The 14,418-nt window shown below is 41.0% G+C and overlaps 1 long non-coding RNA gene and 1 pseudogene across 1 annotated transcript in view; one reads left to right on the forward strand and one right to left on the reverse strand.

Annotated features, from left to right (window-relative positions):
- The window catches only part of LOC134810172 (uncharacterized), a 498,390-nt gene that overhangs the window by 297,600 nt on the left and 186,372 nt on the right, over positions 1 to 14,418 (reverse strand). The window lies entirely within an intron of this gene.
- LOC471864 (keratin, type I cytoskeletal 18-like) lies at positions 12,299 to 13,572 on the forward strand (annotated as a pseudogene).

The following is a 14,418-nucleotide window of genomic DNA, read 5'->3' on the forward strand; positions in this document are numbered from 1 at the left end:
GCTTCATGAAGCTTGGTGACTGAACTGACAAGCAAGCTAGGTCAAAAAAAATTTTTTTAATGGAACAAAAATATTGCAAATGTGCATTCTCACATACCAATACTTAGAGGTGTATTAATTACTCAAAAATAATCTAAATTCCACATTAAATGAAAACCTCCTTTGATTTGTTAGAAAAAATCCTGAGGATATTTAATTTTTGAATTATTTTAATATATGTGTATATCCCAAAAGAATAGATACATAGAAAAGTATAAACCTATTCCTACTCACTTTTGGCATGAATTAATTCTAAATTGATTTACTTTCCTTGCCTCGGGCAACACCCTCCGTTTATCTCTTCATTTAGAAGGAGCTGAGGCAGTTCAGCAATGAACCACCTGAACAGGTGAGAGGAAACAATCATGGAACTAACTCTACATTGCAGTGTGCTCTTACCTCTGCGATTAGGTTCACACCCGTAATCCCAGCATTTTGAAAGGCTGAGGCAGGAGGATCACTTAGGGTCAGGAGTTTGAGACCAGCCTGAGCAACAGGATGACACCCCGTCTCTACAAAAAATTATAAAAATTGGCAGGATATGGTGGTGAGTGTCTGTAGTCCTAACTACTCAGAAGGCTGAGGCAGGTGGATCGCTGCAGCCCAGGAGTTCGAGATTACAGTGAGCTATGATCGCACCACTGCACTCCAGTCTGGGTGACAGAGTGTGACCCTGTCTCTACGGGGAAAAAAAATGTTAGTAGGCAATTCAGGTAGAATCTGAGAGGTTCTTACAAAAATGCATACTTGTCAAGCAGAAGAGTCTGAAAGAAAATGACAGGGAAATCTGCGTATTGGGACAGGAAACAATAAGAATGATGCTATGAAGTCTGAGACCTGAAAGATTTCCTAGACTTTTTGCTTCCCTCTTGTCCACCAAGTCCTTTTATTCTAGGAAGTTTGCAAAGAATTGGAAAGTGGGAAATTAAGAAGCATGCTTTCTCTACAGACAATAGGCTTTCACTGTCAGAATCTTGGATTTCCAGTGTGCAATGTACCCAGCAGGTTTTCTGGGTTTTGTCCCTGTCCAGGCCCAGCAGTATCTGGCTATTAAGAGGGTGCACCTGCAAGCTTACAGGCATGGTTTCTCATCAGTCTCCAACTCTGCCTCTTCTAACTAGTCCCCTCACTTTCTGAGGACACATTCAATTCTAAGATATAATTGGCATCTGTTAATTAACCATATATTGCACTTCCTTGTTTTCCTTCTATGTCACCTATTTTACCACTACAGAGACTCAGATTTAATTATCTCATCTGTCAAGACAATAGTCTAAGAAAGAAAATGTTTTGGATATTAACACAGTCTCTTTTCTCCCCCTGTAAATCTAATGGAAGTGTATTCCAATTTTTAATGATTTCTCAATTACTGTAAGATAGAAAAATAGCAAAAAAAAGTGCCTCTTTCAATTTACATAATTAAAATGAATATCTTCCTTAGACAATTTTCAGGTTGCCATTCTTGAAACTATACATGGTTTAATTGTTCATAAGTGGTAGGACTAATGACTACAATGGAAGAGAACTTTACAGTTTAATATCTCATCTTTCCTCAACGCCTCTTCATATAAACAAATTCTTCCTATAAATGATAATTAGTGATAAAAGCCATAAAACACATTATATTTGAGGTAGCCAGTGTCTTCACGTATACCAAGGTATACTCTCCCACTTATCATTTACAAAAATATTTTGTCTCACAAATTTATATGAATATCAAATAAATGAGTTTTCCAACATTTACATTTCCACTAAATCTGAAGGTAAAGAGAACTAGTTCCTATCTGAAGAAATGAAATATTCCTCAAGCAAGTAGACCCATAATTTTACACATGATGGAAAAGTATTTTAGTCAGGGATAAGCTCCCAAAACCCTGTGATATGAATTCAGAAATTAATTAAAGAGTAAATTTTTTCTCAGTTTCCAAGTTAACTGAAAGACCTGCATGCAGGAATATTGGAGCCTCAGCATAGAAAGTATTCAAAAATAATATGATTCATTGTAAAGCAGTTCTCTCTTGAAATCCATCTGTTCTAATTATCTATTGCTGTGCAACAAACCACTCCAAACTCAGTGACATAAAATAGCAACCATTATGCTCACAGGATCTGTGGGTTGGGATTTTGAACAGAGTACAGTGGGGAGGGCTTATTTGTGCTCCAGGACATCTGGGGCCTCAGCTTGGAAGGCTCCAGTGGGTTGAGGGTGACTCAACAGTCAGGGGTTGGTATCACCTGGAAGCTTCTTCACTCACAGTCTTTTATTCTAGGAGGTTTATTCTAGGAAGTGCCTGAGCTGGGATAACTCAAAGGCTGAGCCCAGCTTGGACTGTCATTCAGCATGCCTGCACACAGTCTCTCCACGTGGCTTGAGTTTCTCACAGCATGGTAGCTGAGCTCCAGAAAAAGCCTTCTGAGATGGAGCATCTGGAAAATGAGTCTTCTAGAAGACCAAGGCTGACACTACCTGGTTTTTTTTTCCTGCCCAGCCTCAGAAGGTATGCAGTATCACTTTCACCAAATTCCACTAGTTACAAGCGAATTCTGAAAGGCAGCCCAGTTTCAAAGGGGGTGAAATGAGACTCTTCCTCTTGATAATAGAGTTGCAAAGTCACATTGTCAAAGAGTATGTGGGTTGGAAGTTATTGTCAAAGCCATCTTTGGAATATGCAGCCTGGCCAACCATCAAGGGAAGAGGATTGAATGTGAAATGCTTTTACTATCTTTCATATGACAATCTATGCTAGGTAATTTACACATAATATCACTGAATTACCAACAACTTTATGCTTCAGTTCTAACACGAGCCACATTATATTAGCAATATCTATTTTTAATCTGTCTCCTCAACTAGTTGATAAATTACTCCAGAACAAGAATTTTATTTTTATCTGTTCCCAGTGCCTTGCATGATACCAGGCATGTAATAGATGCTCAAATATTTGTGAAATAAAAATCTTCTCTGTAATAGATCTGGTCATAATTATTCACTTACATACATTTTCCCTGTTCAACTCCCTGCCTCTTGCTGGCTTCGACTTTGTCTTGCTTATCCCCAAAACTTAACACTATGCCTGGTACACAGTAAGTTCCCAAAATACATATATTTAGAGCTGAACTAGTCTTTGTTAAGAAGATAGCCCCACTATATTGAAACCAATAATGGAACTGCTGTGAGGTTAAAGATAATTAACTACATCCATCGCCCTATAGTAATAGAAACCAAAAGCACATATTTCCCTTATCAAATAAACAAATTAATTTCTAACAAACTACTCCAAAAGCTATTGGGTTAACATAACAAATGTTTTATTATCATTTGAGATTCTGCACATTGACTAGGCAGTTCTGATATTGGCTGATTTGCAGTTATTCAAGCACTCAGTTGATCTGGAACCACCAAGATGACTCCCTCCCATTGCAGGCAATTGATGCTGGCTGTTGGCTGAGAGCTTAGATTGGCAGCCTGCTAGAAGTCTTGTAAGATGCTTCTCCCTGGGAGACATGAGCATCTCACAGCCATGGGGCTGTGTTCCAAGAGGGTGGACCAAGAACAAGCGTTCTAAGGGAGAAGAAATGGAAGCTGCTAATCTTCATAAAAGCTAGACTCAGAACTGCCACAGTATCACTTAGCCATATTTTATTGGTTAAGCTGTCACAGCACCACTGAGATTCAAGGGTTGAGAAAATAAGTTTCATTCTCAAAGGGGTGTGATCAAGAATATGCAATCATCTTTAATCCACCGCAGAATGGGAAAAAGGAAAAACAAGTGCAGACTACTTTGGTGCAACTTCTTTTGTTTGCGAATAAGTAGAATAATCCAACACTACACCAATGGTTAAGCAAAGCTCAAGGTGGAGATTCTAAATTGATTCCTGCACAGCTCAGAGACAGAAAACCTGGCCTTTTCCTGGTTGTCTAGTAAGACTTGGGTGCTTCACGGAAGGGATTTATGTTCTCTCTTTATAAATCATTTGAGATAGCCTAAGTGAAGAACACAAGCCAGTTGGACATATACCAGCTAACACCCTGCCCACTTATTTTAACCAATGCTAATTAGGGGAAAAAGTTTCCTGGGAAAATAGTCATAATTTTAGCTAAAAAAGAAAAAATAGAGTTACAAACTTGCATTTGTAATATCATCCCAATTATGTTTTACTTCTGTGTAATAAGTTGAAGCATGTTAAACAAATTTTATGGGAAGCCATTGTTTTGGGCTGAGCTCCTGCATTAGACCCCTACAGACTAGACCAAATCAAAATGGAGTCACTTGTGCTACGTGCCACATAATCAAATTGAAACTTTAAGAAAGCGGGTAGATCACCAAACCGGCCAGTTTTTTTCCTGAAAACAGGATGCTCACGACCACCAACTGGAATGGGACCAGTCAATGTAATAGGGAAGTCCCTTCTGCTTTAACCCTTATAGGATAGGTAAACTGAAGTAATGAGATGTTAACCAATCCACTTTTTTCTAGTGTGTTTTTTCCTTGTTCCCATCTTACAAAACCCAACCCTTCTGTCATACCCTGCAGAACACATATTCTATTTTATATGAAATGCTGTCCAGATCTAGGATGTCAAATAAAAGCCAATTCGATCTTTAAGTTAAACTTGTAATTTTGTCTTTTGGCAGGTGTTGGGCATTTGTTGCAATAGTATATGAAAACTCAAATTTGTTATCTTCTGCTGCTTTTAGATGAAGCTTCTTGTGCATACTTGGAGGATAAGTTTTCAGGTATTATATGTCAAGACTGGAACCGCCTTAGCTCCTGGGTAAGTTAAATGGTCTGTGCTGGGTCTAAGGGCCTAGAATCTGGCCATTTGAAAGAGAAAGGTGTTTAGGGGAGTTTTTAAATACTATGATTCAAATGAATCGGAAATAAAGGCTGAGTATTTCTCAGGGCTGAAGGAGAATGTGGCCTGATTTGGGATGCACAAATCAGCAATTAGAAGAGTAGAGGAATTCCTGAGGAATGTGAGGAAAGAATAAGAAGGTTGCCAATACCTTCAATGAGAGAGCCTAGATGACAAGTTTAAGTGTTCTTGTCTTAGTCTGTTTTGTGTTGCCAGAAAAGAATACCTAAATCTGGGAAATTTATAAAGAAAAGGGGTTATTTAGCTTATGGTTCTATAGATTGGGAAGTTCAAGGGCATGGTCTTGGCTTCTGGTGAGGGTTCTCCTGCTGAGTCACAACATGGCAGAGACAGTCAAAGAGAAGCAAACACGTTCAAAGAGGTAAACCCAAAGGGCATCCTGGCTTTATAACAATGCACTGTCTCAGGAGCTAATCTATTCCCAGGAGAACTAATCTAGTTTCACAGAGTAAGAACGCATTGTCAAGAGAATAATGCTAAGCCATTCATGAGGAATCCATCCCATCCCCTGTGATCCAAACACCTGCCACTAGTCCCCACCTCCCAACACCACCACAATGGAGATCGAATTTAGTCCCCACCTCCCAACACCAGCACACTGGGGATTGAATTTCAACATGAGTCTTGGTGGGGCAAACCAAACCATAGAAGTGCTTGAAAGGCAAGCTGGAGGTGTCAGGACCTCCACACGGAGGTGCACGGGAGGGCCTCTGAAGGCAGAATACTAAGCTCAGTTGATTTGGGAACCACAATAGGTCCCCATGTGGAATGGGGCAAGGGAACTGGGAGGTGCAGTCTCCAGTTCACTAGATAAACTGAAGAACAGAGGCCCACCCTAACTTATTGGATTGTAGAAATGCTGTCAATCTGTTCTAGCCTAAAAAACGAGGAGGAAAGCACTAAAAATAACTAAGAGTAAACTGCAACATAATAAACAAGAATGCAGTCAGATGAAATTTGATTGTACCCAATGTTAAGAAATGTGAAAGGCCAGAAGCAGTGTCTCACACCTATAATCCTAGCACTTTGAGAGGCCAAAACAGGAGAATCACTTGAGCCCAGTAGTTTGAGACCAGCCTAGGCAACATAATGAGACCCTGTCTCTACAAAAAATTGAAAAATTAGCCAGGCATGGTATGGTGACTTTCACCTGAGGTCCCAGCTACTCGGGAGGCTGAGGTGGGAGGATCCCTTGAGCTCGGGAGACTGAGGCTGCAGTGAGCCATGGTATGCCCCTGCATTCCAGCCTGGGTGATAGAGCAAGACTCTGTCAAAAAAAAAAAAAAAAAAAAAGAGAGAGAGGGAGAAAACAGAGAGGGAAAAAGAAGGAAGGAAGGAAGGGAGGGAGGGAGGAAGGAGAAAGAAAGAGAGAGAGAAGGAAGGGAGAAAGAAAGAAGAAAGAAACAAAGAAAAAGAAAGAAAGAAAGAAAGAGAAAGGAAAGGAAAGGGGGAGGAAGGGAGGGATTAGATTAGATTACATTTTTTTCTTTTTTTTTTTTTTTTGAGACAGAGTCTTGCTCTGTTGCCCAGACTGGGGTGCAGTGGCGCAATCTCAGCTCACTGCAAACTGCCTCCCAGGCTCAAGCAATTCTCGTGCCTCAGTCTCCCAAGTAGCTGGGATTACAGGCGTGAGCTACCATGACGGGCTAATTTTTGTATTTTTAGTAGAGACGATGTTGGCCAGGCTGTTCTCGAACTCCTGACCTCAAGTGATCCACCCGCCTCGGCCTCCCAAAGTCCTGGGATTACAGGCACGAGCCACTGTGCTTGGCCGAGATTACATTCATCCAAAGAGCAATTTAGATCTATTTTCTCCCTCTCTCACAATTTCTCTCTCTCATACACATACACAAAGAAAACACACTATAACTTAACAATTGTTATTTATATGCTGTTAAATTATGGCTGGCACTGTTTAATTTTTCGAGTCTTTTCTTTGCAGTGAATATGCATTAACTTCAAAATTGCAAAATATACACAGGAAAAAAAGAGCATAATTAGATGACAAGCCAAAACCCAAAGTATATCCTACTTTCCAGCAGTTCCTCTTGATCTGTAATAAGACACGTCTCCAAGCAAAATCCAAGGCATGAGTTTATATGGTCAAAAGCAGAGCAGGAAGATTGAAGCAAAAATAGTTCTCCTAAGTAGAGAAGAACTAGCTGCCTAGTGTTTACAAATGCTGGCATAAACCGCCTAACAGCTCTTATTTTAGCACACTTACTATCTATTTTCACTATTTCCAAAAGGTAGGAGATTACTCTGTGGCAGATTCTAGGAATGTGTCTTTACTCTCATTTCAGTGAAATTAAGCTTTCTATGTTTCTCCAGAATAAAAGAATAAATAAAACGATATTTCAAAACAGTATCCATTTTACTTTCACGTGTCTGGATGAAGTGAGTTCTAGAGGGAGGTAAGAGGGAGAAGGCAACAAGAGAGAGCAGGAATAGTCAAGACACTGTTTTCAAAAAATAATAACTAAAAGAAGAAGAAAGAGAAAGGATGAGAGTGGTATTTCTAACCTATGTCATACTAGAGACCCCCAAAATATACATTTCTTTCTCTAAGACTCCAGGAGTGAAAAACAGAAATGATGTAGAAGAAATACACACTGTCTTTCATCAAGCAGTTTAAGGTTGAGACATAGTGAATGGGACCAAGGCAGAAAAAACATGACATGACACAGCGACTTCCAAGTTCATCAACTGTCTTTTTAAAATATTGCATCGAAACCCAGCTACTCGGGAGGCTGAGGCAGGAGAATCGCTTGAACCCAGGAGGTGGAGGTTGCAGTGAGCCGAGGTGGTGCCATTGCACTCCAGCCTGGGTGACAGAGAGAGACTCTGTCTCAAAAATATATACATATTGCATCAAGAGACTGAATAAGGTGTGTGTGTGTGTGTGTGTGTGTGTGTGTGTGTGTACGAGCAGGGTGGAGAGAGAGAGATTGATTTTTAGGACTTAGCTCATATGATTGTGAGACTGATATATCTAAAATCTGCAGAGTAGTCCAGCAGGCTGGAGAACCAGGGAAGAGCTGATGTTGCAGCTTGAGTCCAAAGGCAGTCTCCAGGCAGAATTTCTTCCTCCTCGGGGAACCTCATTTCCTTTAAGACCTTCAACTGGTTAGATGAAGCCCACTCACATTGTGGATAGTGCTCTGCTTCACTTGAACTCTACCAATTTAAAAGTTAATCACGTTTTTAAAATACCTTCATTGCAACATCTAGATTGGTGTTTGGTCAAACATCTGAGCACCATAGCCTGGCCAATCTGACACATAAAATTAACCATCTTGAAACCCAAACACTTGAAAAACCAGAGAAAACTCAGGAAAAAAGTAAAAGATGACGCAATCGGATGATTAAGTGGTGTCATAATGTATGTAATTTTTCTAAACATACTACTCATTAACAGAAGTTAGAGCATCAATTTGAATGTAGTTATTCTACAGTGGTTGGAAGTCAACCTCCCTGGTTAAAGAAAAAGGTATCAGATTTCATCTGTTTTTCTGAATCAGGTGAATGTTTTAAAGTACCTTGTCTCTAAGCCAGCTTTCACTACGACATTGCTTTTCAGAAAGCACTATTGATTCCTATGGCTATCTTGTGGTTGCTGCAATAAGTCTAAATTATTCCTGGGTCTCAAGTGAGACCCTCATCATCTGGCCACCACACTTAACCTTATTTCCTTCAATTCCCCAGCTGCAACTTCTACACTCTATACTATTCATGCTGCATAGCTTTTATTTTCTTTTAGTCCACAATGACTTCCCCATTTTTCTCTGCCTATTCACCAAGCATAACTATCCTTCACAGATCAAATTAGGTTCTACCTAATCTATCAAATCACATTCATCTATGAATTCTTCTCTGACTACTCTTGTCTACAGTATATAGCCAACCTTCCTGGTTAAGGAGAAAAGTATCAAATTCCATCTGTTTTTGCCAACGAGCCTTTCTTTATTGAATACTTTATAATATAATAAAGTAACATAATATCAATGACACTAGTGTAATAAATTCAATTCCATTAATTTTTTGAAAATTTTGCTGATATAAGGAAGAGAAACAATAAATATATTGTTCTAAGGAATTGCATCATTGTCCAAATGATTTATAGTTATAGGAGCACAAAATTTTATTTTCAGTAAAAATGTTTATTGAGCCTCTCAATAAATAGAAATAATTATATATAGTTATATGCTATACATAATATATAAAACATTATGTATATTGAGGGTTGTGTGTGTGTGTGTGTGTGTGTGTGTATATAATGTATACCAAGGCTAGGCTCTTGAGATAAATATATCCTGGGCTAGGCTCTTGAGATAAATTAAGAAATACAATCACAATTTGGTAGGGAAGAAGAAACAAACCAAAGATCAAACTTATTTTCAATATATCATGATACCTGTGTAGCACATACATGAGCAAAGTACTTAGAAACCACCTAATGCAGCTGCGTTATTTCAAAGCTGAAAATATTGAGCTCATAAAGAGCGTGTATATTTAGGTAGCGGAATCTGGGACTGGACTCTAAGCCGTTTATTGGTTGCTTCAACCTAATTAAAGTCTACAAAGAGAAAATTATCTACAGAGAAAATGTTTACTCAGTAGCATAGCAAATCAGCACAGCTCTGGATTTCACCTGAAAAACATCTCGCCAAGCTCTCAGGCCAGGAATATGCTTTTTTTTTTTTTTTTCTGGTTATAGAGAAATGGTCCAGCCAGGGAGTGGTAGAGCATTAATCTCACCATTAAGGCTCTGACATTGCTGAGGTCTTTACCACCAGTGAGTAGCAATTATTTTTGTAGTAGAGGTCCATGTACAGAGAATTGATTCTCCAGTGCATATGAATATCCCCTATTAGCCCCACTTGATAAGTGGGAGCTGTGCTTTCGCCTGCCTACAATTGCCCAATCGAACAGTCTCTCTTCATGCATAAACATCACTCCTGCTATCACTAATGGGAAAGGGTTCCACAGGGCTGTGGAAAATAGAGCCCACAGTCTTTTGATAAATCTGTCAAATGTGACATGTTCTATGTGAAGAGCAGCACCATGGCTGATTAAATGAGCAACCCAGTGTACAGTACAATAATGTGTCAAAGCACTTCAGTGCAGACAGCTGTTTGCAGCTCTGGGAGAAATATCAGGACTTAAAATGAGAGTCATTAGCAGGAACCCAGGTAAAAATGTCCACACTGCCAACATCGCAGACCTCTCTCATTGATATGCCTTTCACCTCCCTTCCCTCCTTTACCTTGTTTTGGTCACTCTCTTAGGACCAAATACATACATCTGGACAAGGAATTCTGTAGTACTGAGGTGACAGGCTGGAGACAAGAACACAGCTTACCTGTCGTCTGTGTGGATGCAGCACAGGCCTACAACCTATCTCTGTCTGTCCTTCAACATTGTGACCACAGGACATGTTGTGCCTGGCAAAATTCTCACCAATCAAAGCTTTCCCTTGAGGGTCCCTGGTCTCCCTTCTGCATGCATGCACCCAGGACCCTCACACCGCTCCACAAGCCCCATCCAGCGTCTACCAGGATCCCTCGGAGCTCCCACCTCCCTATCATCTGCCTTGGGGCATCCAAAGAGTTTCTAAATTCGGTAGAATAAAGGCTATAGTGTTATTCCTCTTTTTTGTATTTTAAGTAATTTGATAAAAATCTTACATGAATTGGTTGAAAGCAGGCCGATCCTTAGAACAATAAAATTATCAGATCCCCTATTATGCTGATGAAATGGACTTGTAAATAGCAGCTAAGGGTAATATTAAGAAATAACTGTACCTGGAGGCTAACTGTTACCAGAAATAACAGTTTGGCATCATCCGGGATAAAATAAAATTATTGTATTGTATGAAAATTTCCAAATTGGAGAATATTTTTTAAAATAGGTCAATTCATTCAGATACCTGGAAGAATACTTTTCACTTAATAATTATAAATAAGAGTATTAAGTACCTACCACATACTTCTCATTGTGCTAACTGTATTGCCTCATGTCAGTCTCACAATAGCATCCTGAACTACGTAGCACCCTTGCGTATGCTTTATAAATAAGAAAATTTATAATTAAAAGAGTAATTTGCCTAAGATCCCACAGATAATAAATGATGGAGCTGGGATCTGAATTTAGGTTTATCCGACTTAATCACGTGTGGGGCTGATGGCTAAACAACATTGTTTCTCATGAGCCAATTCATGTCCATGAAACCAAAAGAAAGGTACAGTGTTCTTCTAAAGTCAGTTGCCCTATAGGGCTCTTTGATGGTCTAAGTGTCTAATTGGTAATACCAGTGCTTGCATTTTTTTTTAGGTAAAAATAAGTTTCCTTTCATATTATGTGTCTAGAATGCTAGAATCTTCTCTGAGTATTTGCTCAAGCACGTAAAGAGATTAAACTCCATTTTAAAAATAGTAACGGCTTTGTTTATAACTATTCTCACAGCCTACCTCCATAGGTAAGGTTAAAATTGACATCAAAGTAATTTACAACATTTGAATGTCTGGTATCTAAAACTTACAAATTTCTTTTTAATAAAAAATGAAAAATATTCTCCCTTTAGTCTGATCACATAATTTAATCATGAACTAACTTTGATACTAAAGGTGATAGGAACTCTCATCTTTGAGCCAAAGCAGCAGGAGGAAACTCACTGAATTAAGTTTGATTATCAGAAACGTGATGAACTAGAGTTGATCATGAACTGTAGTATCCCAGATTTTAGAAAAATGCTTTCTGTGAGTTACAATTTCATGTTACAACTTCAACTTTTATAGTCAATACACACTGCCCTCCATTTATGGAAGAACTGTGTATCTTTTACAAAATAACTGAGCACATCATTTATCACGTTACCCAGTGTCCATTCCATAAAGATCCAAATGACAGATCCCTTCCAGAATTTATTGCAATTGTCTTTCCAGAATAACTTGTGGCCTCCACAATTACTATTCAATACATACCACCCAACCCCTGGATTTCCTATATTGTTTTTGTGCCAAGACTATATTGTGCTTTGTCCTTTGTGAAACATGGAGCCCAATATAATCTTAGCAATAGCAACCAACCAATCATGAACTCCTGTCAAATTTCTGCTGTTTCTCTAAATGATCTTTGATATATCTACTTTTTTCTTTTTGATGTTTATCTTTACTGTCCAACTGTATTTATAGTTTAGTTTCATAAATTGTTGCTTATATTACATGGGTAAAGTCAATAGATAACTACAAATTAGATAGATGAATGGATAGCTATACACATTTACATAACATACATAAATAAATATATACACTCGGTCGTCGGCAAAGCCCGAGTCCTGTCCTCTCGCTCTCCACCCACCCCTCCCCCAACCCCGGAGAACATGAACTTCACCACTCGCTCCACCTTCTCCACCAACTACTGGTCCCTGGGCCCAGCTACAGGCTCTGCCAATTAGCAGCGCGGCTAGCCTCTATGCAGGCGCGGGGGGGCTCTGGTTCCCGGATGTCCGTGTCCCGCTCCACCAGCCTCCGGGACGGCATAAGGTCCGGGGACCTGGCGCAGGGATGGCCAGGGGTCTGGAAGGAATGGGAGGCATCCAGAACAAGAAGGAAACCATGCAAAGCCTGAACTACCGCCTGGCGGTCAGAGTGAGGAGTCTGGAGACTGAGAACCGGAAGCTCAAAAGCAAAATCCGGGAGCACTTGGAGAAGAAGGGACCCCAGGTCAGAGACTGGAGCCACTACTTCAAGACCATCGAGGACCTGAGGGCTCAGATCTTCGCAAATACTGTGGACAATGTCCGCATCTTTCTGCAGATCGACAATGCCCGTCTTGCTGCTGATGACTTTAGAGTCAAGTATGAGACAGAGCTGGCCATGCGCCAGTCTGTGGAGAGCGACATCTATGGGCTCCACAAGGTCATTGATGACACCAATGTCATCAATGGCTGCAGCTGCAGACAGAGATCGAAGCTCTCAAGGAGGAGCTGTTCTTCATGAAGAAGAACCACAGAGAGGAAGTAAAATGCCTACAAGCCCAGATTGCCAGCTCTGGGTTGACCATGGAGGTAGATGCCCCCAAATCTCAGGACCTCGCCAAGATCATAGCAGACATCTCGACCCGATATGACAAGCTGGCTCGGAAGAACCGAGAAGAGCTGGACAAGTACTGGTCTCAGCAGACTGAGGAGAGCACCACAGAGGTCACCATGCAGTCCGCCAAGGTTAGAGCTGCTGAGATGACATTCATGGAGCTGAGACGTACAGTCCAGTCCTTGGAGATCGACCTGGACTTGATGAGAAATCCGAAGGCCAGCTTGGAGAACAGCCTGAGGGAGGTGGAGGCCTGCTATGCCCTGCAGATGGAGCAGCTCAACGGGATCCTGCTGCACCTGGAGTCAGAGCTAACACAGACCCGGGCAGAGGGACAGCTCGCCAAGCCCAGAAGTACAAGGCCCTGCTGAACATCAAGAGCGAGCTGGAGGCTGAGATCGCCACCTACTGCCTCCTGCTGGAAGATGGCAAGGACTTCAATCTTGGTGATACCCTGGACAGCAGCAACCCCATGCAAACCATCCAAAAGACCACCACCAGCCAGATAGTGGATGGCAAAGTGGTGTCTGAGACCAACGACACCAAAGTTTGGAGACATTAAGCCAGGAGAAGCAGAGTACCCTTTGGGGACCAGGAGGCCAATAAAAAGTTCAGAGGTAGATAAATAAACATATATGTATATGGACACATATATACACACACAGAGGTGGTACAGTAAAATGAAATTGAAGATGGGGACTTAGATTCTAATTCAAGATGGCTAACTAGAGACATCAGACATCCACCCTCTCCAGAAAGAAGAACCAAAATTATGAATAGACAGTTGTACCCCAAATAGAATATCTAGTAAAGAACACCAGAACTCAACAAAGAACTCACAGGAAACATCTGAGGCACTGAAGGGGAAGGAAGCAAGTGACCACTCAACCAAGGTTGGCCAGGAGCCTCACCTCAGGTGGCTCAGTATTGCTGGGTAAGAGTTAGCAAGAGAGCTTTGTTGCCCCACATCCCTGCCATGGACTCCTGCCATCTGAACTGCAGGAGAGCTCCTCTACCCATATGTACAGTCATACAAGTATGAGTGGCAGTTTGGAGACCCTGTGAGGTCATTGCACCAGACAGGAAACTCGCACTGGGCCAATTACTCCCCACCCCAATACTTGAACACCTGTGGAGAGGGTGCCATTTGGGGAACGCAGCCATCAGGGGACTCCATCTTACCCTGAGAACAATAGCCCCCATATCTCCATACCCCGGGAGCTCTCACTGACATTTCCCAGTGTCTACTAGGAGGGCTACAGCAGCACAGAGCTGGCTGGTCCCAAAGGTGCTACAGGGTCCTCAGTTCTCTAGTCCACAGGGAGTGCTACTCACTGGAGAAGAGATGGTACAAGTGCACCAAAAGGCAGCCCTCGAGACAGAGCAAAACAAAGCATGTGCTTTCCAG

The sequence above is a fragment of the Pan troglodytes genome, chromosome 5, assembly GCF_028858775.2.
Source record: "Pan troglodytes isolate AG18354 chromosome 5, NHGRI_mPanTro3-v2.0_pri, whole genome shotgun sequence".
NCBI lineage: Eukaryota > Metazoa > Chordata > Mammalia > Primates > Hominidae > Pan > Pan troglodytes.